We start from the raw sequence: 21817 nt of genomic DNA, 5'->3' as shown, positions 1-21817 counted from the left end.
GAGAGTCCGGGAGGTCCACTGCAAACTGGAACCATTTCCTCCGGGAGAGTCCAGGGGGTCCACTGCAAACTGGAACCATTTCCTCTGGGAGACTCCGGGGGGTCCACTGCAAACTGGAACCATTTCCTCTGGGAGACTCCGGGGGGGTCCACTGCAAACTGGAACCATTTCCTCTGGGAGACTCCGGGGGGTCCACTGCAAACTGGAACCATTTCCTCTGGGAGAATCCGGGTGGGTCTGTCGCAAACTGGAACCATTTCCTCCAGGAGACTCCGGGGGATCTGCCGCAAACTGGAACCATTTCCTCTGGGAGACTCCAGGGGGATCTGCCGCAAACTGCAAACATTTCCTCTGGGAGAATCCGGGTGGGTCTGTCGCAAACTGGAACCATTTACTCAAGGAGACTCCGTGGGATCCACGGCAAACTGGAACCATTTCTTTCGTGAGACTCCGGGGTGGTCTGCCGCAAACTGGAACCATTTCCTTGGGGAGACTCCAGGGGTTCGTCGCAAACTGAAACCATTTTCTCTGGGAGACTCCGGGGGATCCGCCGCAAACTGGAACCATTTCCTCTGGGAGAGTCCGGGGGGTCCGTCGCAAACTGGAACCATTTCCTCTGGGAGAGTCCGGGGGATCCGCCAAAAACTGGAACCATTTCCTCTGGGAGAATCCGGGTGGGTCTGTCGCAAACTGGAACCATTTCCTCCAGGAGACTCCGTGGGATCCACGGCAAACTGGAACCATCTCTTTCGTGAAACTCCGGGGGGTCCGCCGCCAACTGGAACCATTTTGTCTGGGAGAGTCCGGGGGATCTGCCGCAAACTGCAAACATTTCCTCTGGGAGACTCCGGGGGGTCCGCCACAAACTGGAACCATTTCCTCTGGGAGAGTCCGGGGAGTCCGCCACAAACTGGAACCATTATCTCTGGGAGAGTCCGGGGCGTTTGCCACAAACTGGAACCATTTCCTCTGGGAGACTCCGGGGGATCTGCCGCAAACTGCAAACATTTCCTCTGGGAGACTCCGGGGGGTCCGCCACAAACTGGAACCATTTCCTCTGGGAGAGTCCGGGGGGTCCGCCACAAACTGGAACCATTTCCTCTGGAAGATTCCGTGGGATTCGCCACAAACTGGAACCATTTTGTCTGGGAGAGTCCGAGGGGTCCGCCGCAAACTGGAACCATTTTTTCTGGGAGACTCTGGGGGGGTCCGCCGCAAACTGCAACCATTTTCTCTGGGAGACTCTGGGGGGGTCCGCCGCAAACTGCAACCATTTTCTCTGGGAGACTCTGGGGGGGTCCGCCGCAAACTGGAACCATTTCTTCTGGATCCATTCAGACTATCACCAGAGAGAATCTCGGCTCATATGGAAGAAGTGTTACAAAACACCTCAGAAGGGTTTACATCCTGTTTTCTGATTGGCCTAAAGTTTCCTTGGTTTCATTACGTAGAGCTGGGTGGTAAACCAGTTCAAACCAGCTGAAAAATTTGTATCAATTTTATTCGGTTTTATTCAATTTCTTTTCCACTGAAAAAAAATCTGCAGAACAAGTTAAACTTATGTTAAACTAAAATACATAAAATCCCAAAGAATCAAGCAGACATCTTCATCATCATCATGACTTACTTGCTATGTGAGCTGTAGGAGCTGAAGATTCCCAAGGTGAAAGTTGGATCTTGGAATCCGTTCATCCTGCTGTCAGCGGACGTCAGCTGAAACACACACACACACACACACACACACACATTAGCGTCACCACATCATTCCTGCTCCTCCATGCACTAAAGTAATCTGATTAGATTCACTGCCATCCAAAAACCAAAGAATAAATATACCACATCGCAGTTCTCCGATTATTCTATTCTATTCTACTCTACAGTCATTTAGACGCTTTTATCCAAAGTGACTTACATATGAGTGAGAACAACACAAGCAGGAAATCAGACAGTAGAGGACATGGTAGGAAGGTGCTGGTGGACTGTCCAGTTGGACACAGGTCCTTCCATGAAGCTACAGGCTTTTTTTTTTTTTTCTGTTGTTTACTCCCTTCCAGCCCCATAATAAGTTACAATACAAAGAATTAATACCAAAAAGTTTGTTACAAAGAACTGGGCTAAGTTCTCCAACTTTCCAATAAATACAGCTATACTAAGTGTTGAAGTTCTCCTTGAAGAGCTGAGTCTTCAGCACATTAAAAGTAGACAGGGACTCTGCAGAGCGGACAGAGTTTGGGAGATCATTCCACCATCGTGGAACAACAGAGGAAAAGAGTCTGGCTGGTGATTTAGTCCCACGTTGTGGTGGTAACACGAGGCGTCTTTCACTGGTGGAACGTAGCTGTGGAGAGGGAGTGTAGGTCTGGATTAGGGAGTGAAGGTAGACGGGAGCCGTTTGAGTTATTGTTTTGTAAACCAGAAGCAGAGCTTTGAATTTGATGTGTGCTGCGACCGGAAGCCAGTGAAGAGCGATTAGCAGCAGATTAGCAACTCAAACTTTGTTTGGGTTGGTTGAAAACCAAACGTGCTGCTGGTTCTGGATCATCTGCAGAGGTTTAACAGAGCATGCAGGCAGACCTGCCAGTAGGGAACTTCAGTAATCGATGCGTGAGATGACCAGAACCTGAACCAGAAGCTGAGTCCTGTGTTCTGTCAGGTACGTCTGATTCTCTTGATGTTGTAGAGAGAATATCGGCAGGTACGGGCAACCGAGGCAACATGGACCTTAAAGGTCAGCTGGTCATCCACCATGACACCCAGATTCCAGGCAGCAGACGTAGGAACAAGAGTGACAGAGTGGAGCTTCACACTTAATCGTGGATGTAAGGAAGGATTGGTTGGCAGACAATGAGCTCTGTCTTGGACAGATGGAGCTGAAGGTGGCGATCCTTCATCCATGCAGAGATATCAGCAAGGCAAGCTGATATTCTCAGTGAAACGTTGTGTCATCTGGTGGGAAGGAAAGGAAAAGCTGAGTGTCATCCGAACTGTATCGGAGTCCGGTCCGCGTTCTCCGGGTAGAACCATCCAGCAGCAGGAGAACTTCCCATCGAGGACTAAAACCCGGTGAAGACCCATGTGATCACTTTTCCCAGGAGGTGTTTTTCAGCTGGGAGTCCGTCTCCATGGCAACCAGATTGTTCCACTCTGAGCGGCGGCGAGCTGGAGCGAAGTCTGTTCTGTGGGTTAAATAAAGTTTTTATTTCCAGAATGAAGCCATGATGATGTCATGGGTCAGTCACTGACAGGAAGTTATTCTGGGAGGGGAACGCCACTTCCTGTTTCCTCCAGATAAAAATGGAGGATTGTTCAGGTGAAGCTGAGGCTCCTTCAGATAAACTGTTTAAACCGGGAAGAAATCAGCTGTTCGTGTTGCTTCCGGCGTCCGGGGGGGGGGGGGGGGGGGGGGGGGGGGGATTACTGCGTGTGGGAATGAACAGGCATGTAAATCTTTTTAATCAATCCTCTTTACTGACCAGTCGGACTCACAGCTGATCCTGTTCAGGTCATGAAACTTTCTGACCTAGAAGGGTCAGACGTTCTGTGGGCACCAGCCAACAGGGACTCCTTCAGGAACACATCCAGACTTCAGTCACGGTTCAGATAAAACTTTGTGTGATTCTGTGGACCTGGAACTGGATCTAGACCAGAACAAGAGTTCTGATAAGACTGTGAAACTATGGGGTGGGCGGAGCTAATCAGCTAATTAGCTAGCAGGTACGAGAGGAGAAGTTTCATGCTGAGCATTCTGGGAAACGGTGCGGTGTTTCCAGGTAAAACAGTGAAGCAGAACCAGAACATAATTCATGAGAAAATGTTTGTTGTTCTGAGCTTTGTGTTGGAACGTTGACTTCCTGTTTGGCGACTCATTAACCCCGTTGGATCTCCAGGCTGTTTGGTCAAACGGTTAATCATTACGGCATGAATCAATCACTGATTCATGCCGTAATGTCACCCTCAGAGCAGAAGCAGCACAGCTCCTTTTATTTATCAAGGTAATCGTTTTATTCTGAGCTGTTTAAACTACGGCCGTCAGATCCGCTTCAGGTCACGTCAGCTGGAGTTACCGTGGGTTAACTGGTCTGCTTAGAGACTTACTGGGCGTTAGCATGACACAATCTCCCAATCACACAAGTTCAAACACTACATCTAAAAGATTATTATAATAATAACAATTATAATTATAATAATAATGATAATAATAATATTTTGACATATTTAAACTTCAAATTATTGCAATTTCCTGTTTCACCAAGAATGAGTTTATTGAGGGGAAATCAAGCTGCACTGAAAGGGAGTTTTTTCCTTCCCACTGTTGCCAGTGTGCTTGCTCAGGATGGGAGATTGAGTTGGACTCAACTCAATCTGTTGGTTTCCTTATATAGGCTGTTATGAATTGGCCTTCATTATGTTTTCCCCTCTGTCTGTAAAGCGTCTTGAGATGGCATTGCCGTGATTTGACGCTATATAAATAAAGTTGAATTGAATTGAATTGACTGAAATCTGGTTCCAAATTAAATAAAAGCAACAAAATACCAACATCATACGCTAACAGCTCCAACATCAGACGCTAACAACTCCAACATCAGACGCTAACAACTCCAACATCAGACGCTAACAGCTCCAACATCAGACGCTAATAGGTCCAACATCAGACACTAACAGATCCAACATCAGACGCTAACAGATCCAACATCAGACGCTAACAGCTCCAACATCAGACGCTAACAGCTCCAACATCAGACGCTAATAGGTCCAACATCAGACGCAAACAGTTCCAACATCAGACACTAACTGGTCCAACATGAGACGTTAACAGCTCCAACATCAGATGCTAACAGCTCCAACATCAGACGATAAATGCTCCAACATCAGATACAAACAGCTCCAACATCAGATACAAACAACTCCAACATCAGACGCTAAGAGGTCAAACATCAGACGCTAACAGCTCCAACATCAGACGCTAACAGTTCCAACATCAGACGCAAACAATTCCAACATCAGATACTAACAGTTCCAACATCAGACACTAATAGGTCCAACATCAGACGCTAACAACTCCAACATCAGACGCTAACAGCTGCAACATCAGACGCTAACAGCTCCAAAATCAGACGCTAACAGCTCCAACATCAGACGCTAATAGGTCCAACATCAGATGCTAACAGCTCCAACATCAAACACTAAGAGGTCCAACATCAGACGCTAACAGCTCCAACATCAGACGCAAACAGCTCCAACATCAGACGCAAACAGCTCCAACATCAGACGCTAAATGCTGCAACATTAGATGCTAACAGATGCAACATCAGATGCTAACAGCAGCAACATCAGACACAAACAGCTGCAACATCAGACACCAACAGCTCCAACATCAGACGCTAACAGCTCCAACATCAGACGCAAACAGCTCCAACATCAGACGCAAACAGCTCCAACATCAGACACTAACAGCTCCAACATCAGACACCAACAGCTCCAACATCAGACGCTAAGAGGTCCAATATCAGATGCTAACAATTCCAACATCAGACGCTAAATGCTGCAACATTAGATGCTAAAAGATGCAACATCAGATGCTAACAGCAGCAACATCAGACGCAAACAGCTCCAACATCAGACACTAAGAGGTCCAACATCAGACGCTAACAGCTCCAACATCAGACGCAAACAGCTCCAACATCAGACACTAACAGCTCCAACATCAGACGCTAACAGCTCCAACATCAGACGCTAACAGCTCCAACATCAGATGCTAACAGTTCCAACATCAGATGCTAACAGCTCCAACATCAGATGCTAACAGTTCCAACATCAGACGCTAAGTGCTGCAACATTAGATGCTAACAGATGCTAAATCAGATAATAACAGCAGCAACATCAGACACAAACAGCTGCAACATCAGACGCTAACAATTCCAACATTAGACACAAACAGCTCCAACATCAGACGCTAACAGCTCCAACATCAGACGTGAACAGCTCCAACATCAGATGCAAACAGCTCCAACATCAGACCCTAACATCAGACGCTAACAGCTCCAACATCAGATGCTAACAGCTCCAACATCAGACGCAAACAGCTCCAACATCAGACACTAAGAGGTCCAACATCAGATGCTAACAGTTCCAACATCAGACGCTAAATGCTGCAACATTAGATGCTAACAGCTGCAACATCAGATGCTAAATGCTCCAACATCAGACGCAAACAGCTCCAACATTAGACACAAACAGCTCCAACATCAGACGCTAACAGCTCCAACATCAGACGTGAACAGCTCCAACATCAGATGCGAACAGCTCCAACATCAGACCCTAACATCAGACGCTAACAGCTCCAACATCAGATGCTAACAGCTCCAACATCAGACGCAAACAGCTCCAACATCAGACACTAAGAGGTCCAACATCAGATGCTAACAGTTCCAACATCAGACGCTAAATGCTGCAACATTAGATGCTAACAGCTGCAACATCAGATGCTAACAGCTCCAACATCAGACGCAAACAGCTCCAACATCAGACGCAAACAGCTCCAACATCAGACACTAAGAGGTCCAACATCAGACGCTAACAGCTCCAACATCAGACGGAAACAGCTCCAACATCAGACGGAAACAGCTCCAACATCAGACACTAACAGCTCCAACATCAGACACCAACAGCTCCAACATCAGACACCAACAGCTCCAACATCAGACGCTAACAGCTCCAACATCAGACGTGAACAGCTCCAACATCAGATGCGAACAGCTCCAACATCAGACCCTAACATCAGACGCTAACAGCTCCAACATCAGATGCGAACAGCTCCCACATCAGACCCTAACAGATGCAACATCAGACGCTAACAGCTCCAACATCAGATGTGAACAGCTGCAACATCAGACCCTAACAGTTCCAACATCAGACCCTAACAGCTCCAACATCAGACGCAAACAGCTCCAACATCAGACACTAACAGCTCCAACATCAGACACCAACAGCTCCAACATCAGACGCTAACAGCTCCAACATCAGATGCTAACAGTTCCAACATCAGACGCTAAATGCTGCAACATTAGATGCTAACAGATGCAACATCAGATGCTAACAGCAGCAACATCAGACGCAAACAGCTCCAACATCAGACACTAAGAGGTCCAACATCAGACACCAACAGCTCCAACATCAGACACTAACAGCTCCAACATCAGATGCTAACAGTTCCAACATCAGACGCTAAATGCTGCAACATTAGATGCTAACAGATGCAACATCAGATGCTAACAGCAGCAACATCAGACACAAACAGCTGCAACATCAGACACAAACAGCTCCAACATCAGACACTAACAGCTCCAACATCAGATGCTAACAGCAGCAACATCAGACGCAAACAGCTCCAACAGCAGACACTAAGAGGTCCAACATCAGACGCTAACAGCTCCAACATCAGACGGAAACGGCTCCAACATCAGACACTAACAGCTCCAACATCAGACACCAACAGCTCCAACATCAGACGCTAACAGCTCCAACATCAGATCCTAACAGTTCCAACATCAGACGCTAAATGCTGCAACATTAGATGCTAACAGATGCAACATCAGATGCTAACAGCAGCAACATCAGACGCAAACAGCTGCAACATCAGACGCTAACAATTCCAACATCAGACGTGAACAGCTCCAACATCAGATGCGAACAGCTCCAACATCAGACCCTAACAGTTCCAACATCAGACGCTAACAGCTCCAACATCAGACGCTAACAACTCCAACATCAGATGTGAACAGCTGCAACATCAGACCCTAACAGTTCCAACATCAGACCCTAACAGCTCCAACATCAGACGCAAACAGCTCCAACATCAGACACTAACAGCTCCAACATCAGACACAAGCAGCTCCAACATCAGACGCTAACAGCTCCAACATCAGATGCTAACAGTTCCAACATCAGACGCTAAATGCTGCAACATTAGATGCTAACAGATGCAACATCAGATGCTAACAGCAGCAACATCAGACACAAACAGCTCCAACATCAGACACTAAGAGGTCCAACATCAGACGCTAACAGCTCCAACATCAGACGGAAACAGCTCCAACATCAGACACTAACAGCTCCAACATCAGACACCAACAGCTCCAACATCAGACACTAACAGCTCCAACATCAGATGCTAACAGTTCCAACATCAGACGCTAAATGCTGCAACATTAGATGCTAACAGATGCAACATCAGATGCTAACAGCAGCAACATCAGACACAAACAGCTGCAACATCAGACACAAACAGCTCCAACATCAGACACTAACAGCTCCAACATCAGATGCTAACAGCAGCAACATCAGACGCAAACAGCTCCAACAGCAGACACTAAGAGGTCCAACATCCGACGCTAACAGCCCCAACATCAGACGGAAACGGCTCCAACATCAGACACTAACAGCTCCAACATCAGACACCAACAGCTCCAACATCAGATGCTAACAGTTCACACATCAGACGCTAAATGCTGCAACATTAGATGCTAACAGATGCAACATCAGATGCTAACAGCAGCAACATCAGACACAAACAGCTGCAACATCAGACACAAACAGCTCCAACATCAGACACTAACAGCTCCAACATCAGATGCTAACAGCAGCAACATCAGACGCAAACAGCTCCAACAGCAGACACTAAGAGGTCCAACATCAGACGCTAACAGCTCCTACATCAGACGGAAACGGCTCCAACATCAGACACTAACAGCTCCAACATCAGACACCAACAGCTCCAACATCAGACGCTAACAGCTCCAACATCAGATCCTAACAGTTCCAACATCAGACGCTAAATGCTGCAACATTAGATGCTAACAGATGCAACATCAGATGCTAACAGCAGCAACATCAGACGCAAACAGCTGCAACATCAGACGCTAACAATTCCAACATCAGACGTGAACAGCTCCAACATCAGATGCGAACAGCTCCAACATCAGACACAAACAGCTCCAACATCAGACGCTAATAGGTCCAACATCAGATGTGAACAGCTGCAACATCAGACCCTAACAGTTCCAACATCAGACCCTAACAGCTCCAACATCAGACGCAAACAGCTCCAACATCAGATGCTAACAGTTCCAACATCAGACACAAGCAGCTGCAACATCAGACGCAAACAGCTCCAACATCAGACGCTAACAGCTCCAACACCAGACACCAACAGCTCCAACATCAGACGCTAACAGCTCCAACATCAGATGCTAACAGTTCCAACATCAGACGCTAAATGCTGCAACATTAGATGCTAACAGATGCAACATCAGATGCTAACAGCAGCAACATCAGACACAAACAGCTGCAACATCAGACGCTAACAATTCCAACATCAGACGTGAACAGCTCCAACATCAGATGCGAACAGCTCCAACATCAGACACAAACAACTCCAACATCAGACGCTAACAGCTCCAACATCAGACGTGAACAGCTCCAACATCAGACGTGAACAGCTCCAACATCAGATGTGAACAGCTGCAACATCAGACCCTAACAGTTCCAACATCAGACGCAAACAGCTCCAACATCAGACGCAAACAGCTCCAACGTCAGACACTAACAGCTCCAACATCAGACACCAACAGCTCCAACATCAGACGCTAACAGCTCCAACATCAGATGCTAACAGTTCCAACATCAGACGCTAAATGCTCAAACATTAGATGCTAACAGATGCAACATCAGATGCTAACAGCAGCAACATCAGACGCAAACAGCGCCAACATCAGACACTAAGAGGTCCAACATCAGACGCTAACGGCTCCAACATCAGACGGAAACAGCTCCAACATCAGACACCAACAGCTCCAACATCAGACGCTAACAGCTCCAACATCAGATGCTAACAGTTCCAACATCAGACGCTAAATGCTGCAACATTAGATGCTAACAGATGCAACATCAGATGCTAACAGCAACAACATCAGACACAAACAGCTGCAACATCAGACACCAACAGCTCCAACATCAGACGCTAACAGCTCCAACATCAGATGCTAACAGCAGCAACATCAGACGCAAACAGCTCCAACATCAGACACTAAGAGGTCCAACATCAGATGCTAACAGTTCCAACATCAGACGCTAAATGCTGCAACATTAGATGCTAACAGATGCAACATCAGATGCTAACAGCAGCAATATCAGACGCAAACAGCTCCAACATCAGACACTAAGAGGTCCAACATCAGACGCTAACAGCTCCAACATCAGACACTAACAGCTCCAACATCAGATGCTAACAGTTCCAACATCAGACGCTAAATGCTGCAACATTAGATGCTAACAGATGCAACATCAGATGCTAACAGCAGCAACATCAGACACAAACAGCTGCAACATCAGACGCTAACAATTCCAACATCAGACGTGAACAGCTCCAACATCAGATGCGAACAGCTCCAACATCAGACACAAACAGCTCCAACATCAGACGCTAACAGCTCCAACATCAGACCCTAACAGTTCCAACATCAGACCCTAACAGCTCCAACATCAGACATTCATCCATATCAGAAAGAGAAAGTAATTTGTGAAACTGCTGCAGATTTCTTTCTGTTGCAAAACTTTGATGTTAAAGTAAGAAAAAAAGATAAAAACTAAATATAAAGCAATAACGACACTAAAGGGCAGATATGCATAATTCTGTTATTACTGAGTTATGGATGGGAGGACAGCTTTTAGGTAACTGATCCAGCAGTGAAACCCTCCGATAGTAGCTGAAGTTCACAGAACCTTCAGGTCGCTTTAGTCTGACAGGCTTCCAGAGGGAAGTGGATGAACTTCCCCTGTCGGGTACTAATGCAGAACTTGGTTCAGCTTCAGGAATCTCATTGTGAATATGTGTGTGTGTCAGCTGAAATGTGTGACCTGCAGGAACAAAGGTGTTTTCAGAGTACAGGGCAGGTCGGAGGTCAGCTCTGTCAGCCCATCTCCTCTCAGCCGCTTATCTCTGTTAGATATTAAACCGCTGCCTGAGCTAGTAAACACGGGAGGCAGCTTTGTCACCAAGGAAACACCTCACCGTTTCCCAGCCTGTCACAAAGAGTCGTCACCATGGCAACTGGCATGTCAGTCCAGTCTGAGGTCTGTTGGTTTCACACAAACTCCACATTTTTACCCTGTAAGAGTCAAATATCCGGCTGTTTATATTAAACAGTTTCTCTGCTTTCAGGACGGGACAGTAAGGACAGAACAAGCCACATCCAGACTTTCTGACTTTTTCCCTGGAATTGTGAATTAAGACTCAGCTTTTCTTTAACCCCTGAGTCTCCATGGTAACAGGTCAGTTCATCAGCTCCAACAGAATCTGTGTTCCAACTGTCGTATTGATGATGTGATTGATCAGTCCTGCGGCAACGCTGAGGTTCGGCTAGAGTCCCATTTATCTCCCAGTAACCTACATACTGACTGAACTCTGTCCGGCACAGAGGGTCCACATGAGACCAGTCTTAAAGGAGCCAGAACACAGATGCCTCCGGCCACGTTTTGCTGTGTTTTCTCCATCTCACGCATTCACATCCAAACAGGTCGAAACTGTCGTATTTCCATGACTGGACGAGAAACCCTTTGAAAGACCATCTTGTCTACATCCTGCAAGCTAATCGTGTTTGTAGAGACATCGATCAAGCTTCATTTACACGTTATGCTGTGGTTAAAACACAGGTAACATAATTAGTTAGCCTAAGTCAAAGGCCAAAGTCCTACAGGTTTTCCATACATCCCTGCTACAAAACACCTAACTTGAAGGAATCAGGTCCAACTTCATTGGCTAATGGAAACATTTAATGAAAGCCATTTTTTTTCGAACCAGGATACATCGAAAACCTGCAGGAAAGCTGCCTTAAGGTCCGACACCACTGGCCTAACTTTACAGAATAAAGTATGGGAAACTATTAGCTCAGTTCAGCACAAATGGTTTGTCCCATGCTAGGCTAGTAGCTTCCCTTGCTCTCAGTATTACTCCAACTCCATGTTATTTGATGAGCTAAATTAGGCTTAAAGCTTTAACCTGCTTTAGTTATTTGTGTTAAGCTGAGCTATTATCCCCCCGCCCCCAACTATATTGTTGGGGAAAGCTAAGCTAGCAGTTTCTCCCACTTTGCGTGGTCGTGCTAAGGTGGGTTTACAGACTCCCTTCGCTTCTAATGTTTATGCTGAGCTAAGAGTTTCTCCTTCTTTCAGTAATAGCTAAGTTAGGCTAATGGTTTCCCCCTGCTTTAATCATTTATGCTAAGATGGCTAACATTAGCACTTATGCTCAAGTTAAGTCTGTAGTTTCCTTAAAGTTTCCATATTAGCAAAGTTAAGCTAAAATTGATCCTTCAGTTATGAGTGATAACAGGGTAGCATTAGCCCCAGCTGCTGTTGTTTTTGCTAGGCTAAAGGAGTAGTTTCCTCTGTTTACTGCTAAACTAGATTTCCTTTGATTTACTAAGTAGTTTTCCATGCTTTCAGTTTCAGATGAGTTTCTTCAATCATTGGTGCTAAACTAGGCTAACATGATTCCTCTGCGTTACCATACCATCTGTATTTATGAAGGTACTTTGAAACAACTGACAAAAACCAAATAAAATCAAATAAACTAAGTCTAAGCCTTTTACTGTTTGTGCTAAGCTAGACGAAGCGTGTTTATTTGTCTGCAGTATTTTGCTGCATCTTATTTTAATTAGTTCAGATTACCAACCAGCTTCATTCACCTCAGTTGTTTTAATCCAAGGTGCCGCCATTAGCACAAGCTGCTATTGACGTTAATGAGGCAGTGGTGACACCGGACTCAGCAGCACATGTTCAGCATCTGACCTGCTTTCATGGTAGCATAACGGACGGTTTCACCTGCAGCATGGTGGCTGATTTCAGAGCAGCTCTTTAAGGGCCTGAACGCTGAAGGAGGCTAAAAATAATCCACAATAATCCTGAAAGTGCTGAAGTCTTCATTCCTGCTCAGAGGGTCAGTACATCTATTAAAGGTTCAAAGAAACGGCCTAATTACCTCCAGGACTTCTCAGAATACTACTTATAGACGAGCTTCATCTGGAAAAAATTTCCATTTCAGAAAACACACAGAGTATTTTCATGGTTTTCATTGAATGAACATAAGAAAAAAAGGCACAAAAAATCAGTTTACTAAAAATGTTTGTCCGTTCTCTGTAAATTATTTACTGGAAAAGTTTGTTAAATAACATGAAAATGCAGAACCGCAATGACAAAAAAAGGGAAATTGTGTATGAAAGACAATGAAATGGGAAAACAAAACACAAAATCATGAAAAGAGATTTTAACTTCATATAGTTCATTAGATTTCATTCAATATAAATCTTAAAATGAATATATTATTGCTATTCCATCGCCTGGAACTGACAGCAGTCAGGTTTGAGTGTTTGAGACGTGGGCCAAACATGGGCCAGATGTAGGCCAGACGTGGACCAGACGTGGGCCAAACATGGGCCAGATGTAGGCCAGACGTGGACCAGACGTGGGCCAAACATGGGCCAGATGTAGGCCAGACGTGGACCAGACGTGGGCCAAACATGGGCCAGATGTAGGCCAGACGTGGACCAGACGTGGGCCAAACATGGGCCAGATGTAGGCCAGACGTGGACCAGACGTGGGCCAAACATGGGCCAGATGTAGGCCAGACGTGGACCAGACGTGGGCCAAACATGGGCCAGATGTAGGCCAGACGTGGACCAGACGTGGGCCAAACATGGGCCAGATGTAGGCCAGACGTGGACCAGACGTGGGCCAAACATGGGCCAGATGTAGGCCAGACGTGGACCAGACGTGGGCCAAACATGGGCCAGATGTAGGCCAGACGTGGACCAGACGTGGGCCAAACATGGGCCAGATGTAGGCCAGACGTGGACCAGACGTGGGCCAAACATGGGCCAGATGTAGGCCAGACGTGGACCAGACGTGGGCCAAACATGGGCCAGATGTAGGCCAGAAGTGGACCAGTCGTGGGCCAAACATGGGCCAGATGTAGGCCAGACGTGGACCAGACGTGGGCCAAACATGGGCCAGATGTAGGCCAGACGTGGACCAGACGTGGGCCAAACATGGGCCAGATGTAGGCCAGACGTGGGCCAAACATGGGCCAGATGTAGGCCAGACGTGGGCCAGATGTAGGCCAGACGTGGACCAGACATGGACCAAACATGGGCCAGATGTAGGCCAGACGAGGACCAGACGTGGGCCAAACATGGGCCAGATGTAGGCCAGACGTGGACCAGACGTGGGCCAAACATGGGCCAGATGTAGGCCAGACGTGGACCAGACGTGGGCCAAACATGGGCCAGATGTAGGCCAGACGTGGACCAGTGATGGGCCAAACATGGGCCAGATGTAGGCCAGACGTGGACCAGTCGTGGGCCAAACATGGGCCAGATGTAGGCCAGACGTGGACCAGACGTGGGCCAAACATGGGCCAGATGTAGGCCAGACGTGGACCAGACGTGGGCCAAACATGGGCCAGATGTAGGCCAGACGTGGACCAGTGATGGGCCAAACATGGGCCAGATGTAGGCCAGACGTGGACCAGACGTGGGCCAAACATCATTTCCTGCTCCAACATGGATCCATGTTTACGTTTTTTCATGTGATTATTTTTCAGATCAAACGCAGACCTGACTGGCTGATTCGACCTCTGTGGTAACAGGAAGTGGAACGGAGGAAAGTTTTACCTCCCTCCACTCGTCTCCAGCTGGATTCGCTTTGGAAACATTTACGGTCCGGCAGAACCTTGAGACCCAAAAGATTCAGGTTAAAGGTCAGACCTGTCAGGTGTCCATAGAAAACAGGAAGTGGCGCCGACTCGATTTAATGGCAAGATGGCGCCGACTCAGCGGGAAGAAGAGATCAGGCGTGACGCCACGTTTACCGGATATGACCACCAACCTCCTCGGCCTGCCCGTCACCACGGCAACCTCTTAACAACACAGTAACGACACTGATCGGTTCATGTGATCAATAATGATGTCATGGACCCCAGCTGATCCATCATCATCATCATCATCATAGCTTCCTCTGACCTGCAGTAGCAGCGCTGCCTCCTGATTGGCTGAATGGACCAACAGCACATTTTAAATGAAAACATTTAAAACATTATTTTAAGGTCTAGGAGACGAGTCTGGTTGCCACGGAGACGGGAAAGAAGTGAAATCAGTAAGCTCACCTGTTACCTGTCCAGACGTCCGCAGGTGAGAATCCGTCTGTCGGCAGGAAGGAGCAGACCACAGCGCCCACACAGCTTAAGCTGCTAATCAGGCCTAATGACGGACAGGTGAAGGGCGGGGCCTGTTGGTGAGCTGACAGGTGGCCTTGACTTAAAGCCCGACCCAGTTCTACAGAACCACCGTTCTTACACACCGGCTGCATTCATCATTTGATTAGAATTCATATTCAGGCTGAGTTTTCTTCTAAAGCTGGATATTTTTATTCATTTTAATCTTTTTTCATTATTTATTAGACGCATTCTCTGTTTTCTTTCACAATAAAAGCTTTTAGATTAGAACAAATTCACTTTTATTCTGAAATCTTTTTTCATTTAATGTCAAATAATTCTGAACATTAATAATAGAACATATTTGGATCCATTCATTCATTCATTTTCTGAACCGCTTATTCCAATTCAGGGTCGTGGGGAAGCTGGAGCCTATCCCAGCTGGCTTTGGGCGACAGGCAGGGTACACCCTGGACAGCTTGCCAGTCCATCGCAGGGCCACACAGAGAGACGAACAACCACACTCACACTCACACTCACACTCACGCCTAGGGGCAATGTAGAGTGACCAATTAACCTATCATGCATGTCTTTGGATGGTGGGAGGAAGCTGGAGTACCCAGAGAGAACCCATGCATACACGGGGAGAACATGCAAACTCCACACAGAAAGGCCACTGACCAAACCAGCCAAGGATCGAACCAGCAACCTTCTTGCTGTGAGGCCACAGTGCTAACCACTGCTCCACCGTGCAGCCCCATATTATATCTAATTATTAGATTGTTATAATATTTCTATGCCGTATTATTTTCTTTTCATATTACTGTCGGCTCCATTTCTTCATTATTTTTATTTGCATAATTTTAATTTGAACATTTGTATTTTTATCTTTTTATAACTATCTTTTATAACTTTATTGTATTATGTATTCTTATTATTATTATTTAATGACTATAATATTGTGGGGAAATTATTAAAAAGGAAGAAAAACATCAAACTGCATCAAATCATGACTTCATCCTAGATCTAATCATCCTGGTCGTTTCGCTGCAGGACCTCATCTCGTCGCACATCCTCCTGGTCGTCATGGCAACGTCTCTGAACGATCTTCGTCCACCTGATTCCTGTCATTTCTAAATCCTCCTCCTCGCCGTGCACGAGCACGTGCACACCTGGCAGCAGATTTAGAAATGGCTGAAAGTACAACTGGATCGTCCCGACTGGATTAAACTGGTTTCGGTGAAGACAGACAGATGGTGGGCGGAGTCAGAGTCTGGAGGCGGAGTCAGCGTCTGTAGTTGGAGTCAGAGTCTGGAGGCGGAGTCAGAGTCTGGAGGCGGAGTCAGAGCCTAGAAGCGGAGTCAGAGTCTGGAGGCGGAGTCAGCGTCTGTAGTTGGAGTCAGAGTCTGGAGGCGGAGTCAGAGTCTAGAAGCGGAGCCTGGAGGCGGAGTCAGAGCCTGGAGGCGGAGACAGAGTCTGGGGGCGGAGACAGAGTCTGGGGGCGGAGTCAGCGTCTGTAGTTTGAGTCAGAGTCTGGAGGCGGAGTCAGAGTCTAGAAGCGGAGCCTGGAGTCGGAGTCAGAGCCTGGAGGCGGAAACAGAGTCTGGAGGCAGAGTCACATTTATCTCGGTTGCGTCTCATCATGACGACCATACTTTGGACACCTGGTCTCAGCCGGACACCAGATCTTCTGCACCTGAGACTAAACTGGACCGGATTTGTCTGCTGCAGCAGGACTCTAGGTCCATCAGGAGTATCCAGATCCTTGGGACCATCTGGATCCCCTCAGGAGGTTCCGGGTCCTCGGGAGGATCCGGGTCCTCAGACTGATCCGGGTCCTCAGACTGATCCGGGTCCCCTCAGGAGGATCCAGGTCCTCAAGAGGATCCGGGTCCCCTCGGGATGATCCGGGTCCCCTCAGGAAGATCCGGGTCCTCGGGATGATCCGGGTCCCCTCGGGATGATCCGGGTCCCCTCGGGAGGATCCGGGTCCCCTCGGGAGGATCCGGGTCCCCTCGGGAGGATCCGGGTCCCCTCGGGAGGATCCGGGTCCCCTCTGGATGATCCGGGTCCCCTCGGGATGATCCGGGTCCTCTGGATGATCCGGGTCCCCTCAGGAGGATCCAGGTGCTCGGGACGGTCCGGGTTCCCTCAGGAGGATCCGGGTTCTCAGACTGATCCGGATCCTCAGGATGACTCCTTTCGGCTCCTGGTCCTGGTGAAACTGGACTCCTGGTCGTCCACAGTTTCCGGTTTCAGTCCCATGATCCGGCTCTGCTGCTGCCGGTCTCAGCAACACCTGACAGGTACGGTTACATCACCCGGTCGTCATGACAACCACACACACATCGGTTCTGCTGGGAAACATCCAGAAATCCTTCCGGTCCACATTCCCAGCAGGAACCTGATCCTGGATCAGATGTGGACTTTAATCCCGACCGTCCGATCCGACGGCTCAGATTACAAAAGCGCCTGGACGTCTCTCTGCAGATTTCTGTCTTTTACTGGTTTCACGAAGCGGTTCCGATCCAACCAGCAGAACCAGAACCAGCAGAACTCATCACAGCTACAGCTGTGGAACCTCACCATGGCAACCAGAAGCAAAGAACCGTTTCCAGAACCACCAAAAAACCACAAGCCACAACCACCAGACCAGACCAGAACCAACCCGATCAGACGTTAATATGTTGAGTAACAAAGATTTTAAAGTGAAGAAGGAAAAAAATCTGATTTTTTTTTTAAACTGAGAAAAGTTTTATTTTCTAAAAGCTTTTCAAAGAAAATATTTATAAATATTTTAATCGTTAAAATAAAAAACCTTTAAAGTATAAAATGTAGAACTTTGTTTTAATCACGCAGGAATTTTTCATATGAAGCAGAATAAATCATTAAAAGATGAAGAAAAGTTTCTAAATAAATAAAAAGAAAAGAAAATATGAAAATATGCAGAAAAATTAATTTAGTGTAAAAAATAAATTATTTTTCCAGATTTTTAAAATATTTTATATCTGCAGCTTCATGAACACCTGAGGCGCGTGACACGTGCTGACCCGGCTCCCGCTCACCTGGAACCGTCACGTGACCCCGACCAGGACCGGAACCGGCCGGTTCGGGGAGACCTCAGGTTGATCTCCCGGCAACCAGTGGGAACCTCCTGTTTGTTTGTTTGTTTTCACTTCTCCCGCCGCACAAACAAAAGGTGAAGCGGGCACGCGCCCGGACACGCGCTGCATCACACACCTGTCGGTTCGGACCGCGGGGTCGGTTCCGCTGACATCAGCGGTCATTGGTTCTAGATCAGCAGGAACCCACCTGCTGGCGCGCGCCTGTGCGTCTGGTTTACCTGCAGGTTGGACCCAGAACGGTCAGAACCGGAACCACATGGCACCGACCAGCTCCTCTGCTCCGGTCCGGTTCTGTCCGGGCGGGTTTCAGCGCGTCTCCAAGCCGGTCCGACTGCAGGAGAGAAAAGTCCACCTGACTTTGGCTCGAGCTGCTGCAGCGCGCGCCAGAGGGGGGTGGCCCTGATCTGTGACTGGCAGGCAGGGTTAGGCCCCGCCCACTAAGGTGCAACCGTCACCTTAGCAACTGTAACCTGGTAACCACTTTTACGAGTTTTACTGAACAAACAAATTGTTCCGCTAAAAACTAATTTTCCGTAAAGATATTTCGGGATTGAAGAAACTGACGGGACAAAAATACTGAAATAAAACGTTGATAAATCTTTTTTTAGTGTTCTTTATTTGTATTTCTTCTTATTTTATCTTTGTTCATCACTTTGGTCAACTCTGGTTGTGATAAAGCTTTATAAATAAACTTTGATTGATAAATATTTTGTAAACTTTTAGAAATAAAACAAAATTTCCTCAAATTTAACTTATAAAACTTAAAATATTTTTTAAAGCCTCCATAAACAGTTTTAATTTGTAATTTCACCTCTGCTTTAAACACAGATATTTATTTATTACACAAAAAAAAGTTTTAATGACATATGGATGTGCACACTGAAGCCGAGAGCGATCCTTTCCCCTTACTGGTTTTGTTCCAGTGGTTACTTCATGACTAGTTTTGTCGTTATTATGGGATAACCAACTTTGTTCACAAGATAATAAAATAATTATCTCGTTATCACCACAAAACAAAGTTGGTTATTCCGTCCGCTCGGCTTCCGTAGGTGTAAAATGCGGTGGAAATGTAGGTGGAAGTGCGGTCATGTCCTTGGATCTACCTGTGCATTTAGAACAGGTGTTTTCACTAACAGGCTGGTCTGCCTGCAGTGGAGCTGCTGGTTTAGTGATGGTTGGACCAGCTGGAGCTTCATGATACCTGGATTACACCTGATAACAGAGCAGCTGCCTTCCAGCCGGAGCTCAGGGATTAATTACCCAAGGCAGTTTGCAGAGGGGAAACAGCGCCCCCAGCGGGAAGAACGGGAGCATTACACCTGCAGGGAAAATAAGAGGAAAAATCATTTAAAAGTTTTTTATTTTTTTACAGAATAATCTAATTGATCAAATAAAACAATCATATTGAAGATGAAACAAGAAATGAATGATTTTAAAAACTTCATTGTTTCATGTTAAACATCAAATTAAAAATCAAATATATCAAACACAATACATGTATAACATATTTGAAGTAAATGAATTAATAATATTCATGATTTCTGTTTATTTTTATGTAAACAAGTTTTACTTTGCCCATCCCTGAGCCGTCACCTTATCGTGGTGGAGGGGTTTGTGTGTCCTGAAGATCCTAGCAGCTATGTTGTCTGTGGCTTTATGCCCCTGGTAGGGTCACCCATGGCAAACAGGTGTCTAGGGGAGGGACCAGACCAAGTCCGGCTCATAGACCCCTATGATGACGACCAACCTGGGCATGAATGTTCCCTTGCCCAGACGCGGGTCACCAGGACCCCCCACTGGAACCAGGCCTGGAGGTGGGGTACGAGAGCGTCTGGTGGCCGGGCCTTTACCCGTGGGGCCCGGTCAGGCTCAGCCCAAAAGGGTTACATGGGCCCCACTTCCAGTGGGCTCACCATCTGCAGGAGGAGCCGTAGGGGTCGGGTGCAGTATGACCTGGGCGGCAGCAAGAGGCGGGGACCCTGGCGGTCCGATCCCCGGCTGCAGAAGCTGGCTCTAGGGATGTGGAACGTCACCCCTCTGGTGGGGAAGGAGACTGAGCTTATGCGCGAGGTTGAGCGGTTCCGGCTAGATATAGTTGGACTCACCTCGACGCATGGCTTGGGCTCTGGAACCAGAACCCTCGAAAGGGGCTGGACTTTCTTCCACTCTGGAGTTGCTCATGGTGAGAGGCGCCGAGCAGGTGTGGGCATTCTCATCAGCTGATGGGTACCGACAAGCTAAGCGGCATGCGGCTTCGGCTGTCGCAGCAAAAACTTGAGCATGGGAGGAGTTCGGCGAGGCCATGGAGAAAGACTTCCGGACGGCTTCGAGGAGATTCTGGTCCACCATCCGGCGGCTCAGGAGGGGGAAGCAGTGCTCCATCAACACTGTGTACAGTGGAGATGGGGAGCTGCTGACCTCAATTTGGGACGTTGTGGGTCGGTGGAGGGAATACTTCGAAGACCTCCTCAATCCTACCAACACGTCTTCCGATGAGGAAGCAGAGCTGGTGGACTCAGGGGTGGACTCTCCTATCTCTGGGGCTGAAGTCGCTGATGTGGTCAAAAAGCTCCTTGGCGGCAAGGCCCCGGGGGTGGATGAGATCCGCCCGGAGTTCCTTAAGGCTCTGGATGCTGTGGGGCTGTCCTGGCTGACACGCCAGTCAGGTCCTTCCTCAAGTGGAGGAGTTTAAATATCTCGGGGTCTTGTTCACGAGTGAGGGAAGGATGGAGCGTGAGATCGACAGACGGATCGGTGCGGCGTCTGCAGTAATGCGGACTCTGCGCCCGTCTGTCGTGGTGAAGAAGGAGCTGAGCCAGAAGGCGAAGCTCTCGATTTACCAGTCGATCTACGTTCCTACCCTCACCTATGGTCATGAGCTGTGGGTCGTGACCGAAAGAAGGAGATCTCGTATACAGGCGGCTGAAATGAGTTTCCTCCGCAGGGTGGCCGGGCTCTCCCTTAGAGATAGGGTGAGGAGCTCGGTCATCCGGGAGGAGATCAGAGTAGAGCCGCTGCTCCTCCACATCGAGAGGAACCAGTTGAGGTGGCTCGGGCATCTGGTCAGGATGCCTCCTGGACCTCCCTGGTGAGGTGTTCCAGGCACGTCCCTCTGGGAGGAGACCCCGGGGAAGACCCAGGACACGCTGGAGGGATTATATCTCTCGGCTGGCCTGGGAACGCCTCGGGATCCCTACCGCAGAGTTGGCAAATGTGGCTGGGGAGAGGGAAGTCTGGGCTTCCCTGCTTAGGCTGCTTCCCCCGCGACCCGACCCCGGATAAGAGGCACGAAGACGAGACGAGACGAAGTTTTACTTTGATGATTTAGTTTTTTCAATTAATTCTTTTATTGTTTTGTCTGTTGATCAGATCCGACCCGATTTCCTCCTGCAGGTCCGGTTCTGGGGAAACCTTCCAGACCTGATGC

The sequence above is a fragment of the Telmatherina bonti genome, assembly GCF_933228915.1.
Source record: "Telmatherina bonti genome assembly, chromosome: 23".
In the NCBI taxonomy this organism is placed as follows: Eukaryota; Metazoa; Chordata; class Actinopteri; order Atheriniformes; family Telmatherinidae; genus Telmatherina; species Telmatherina bonti.
This window is presented reverse-complemented; position numbering follows the sequence as displayed.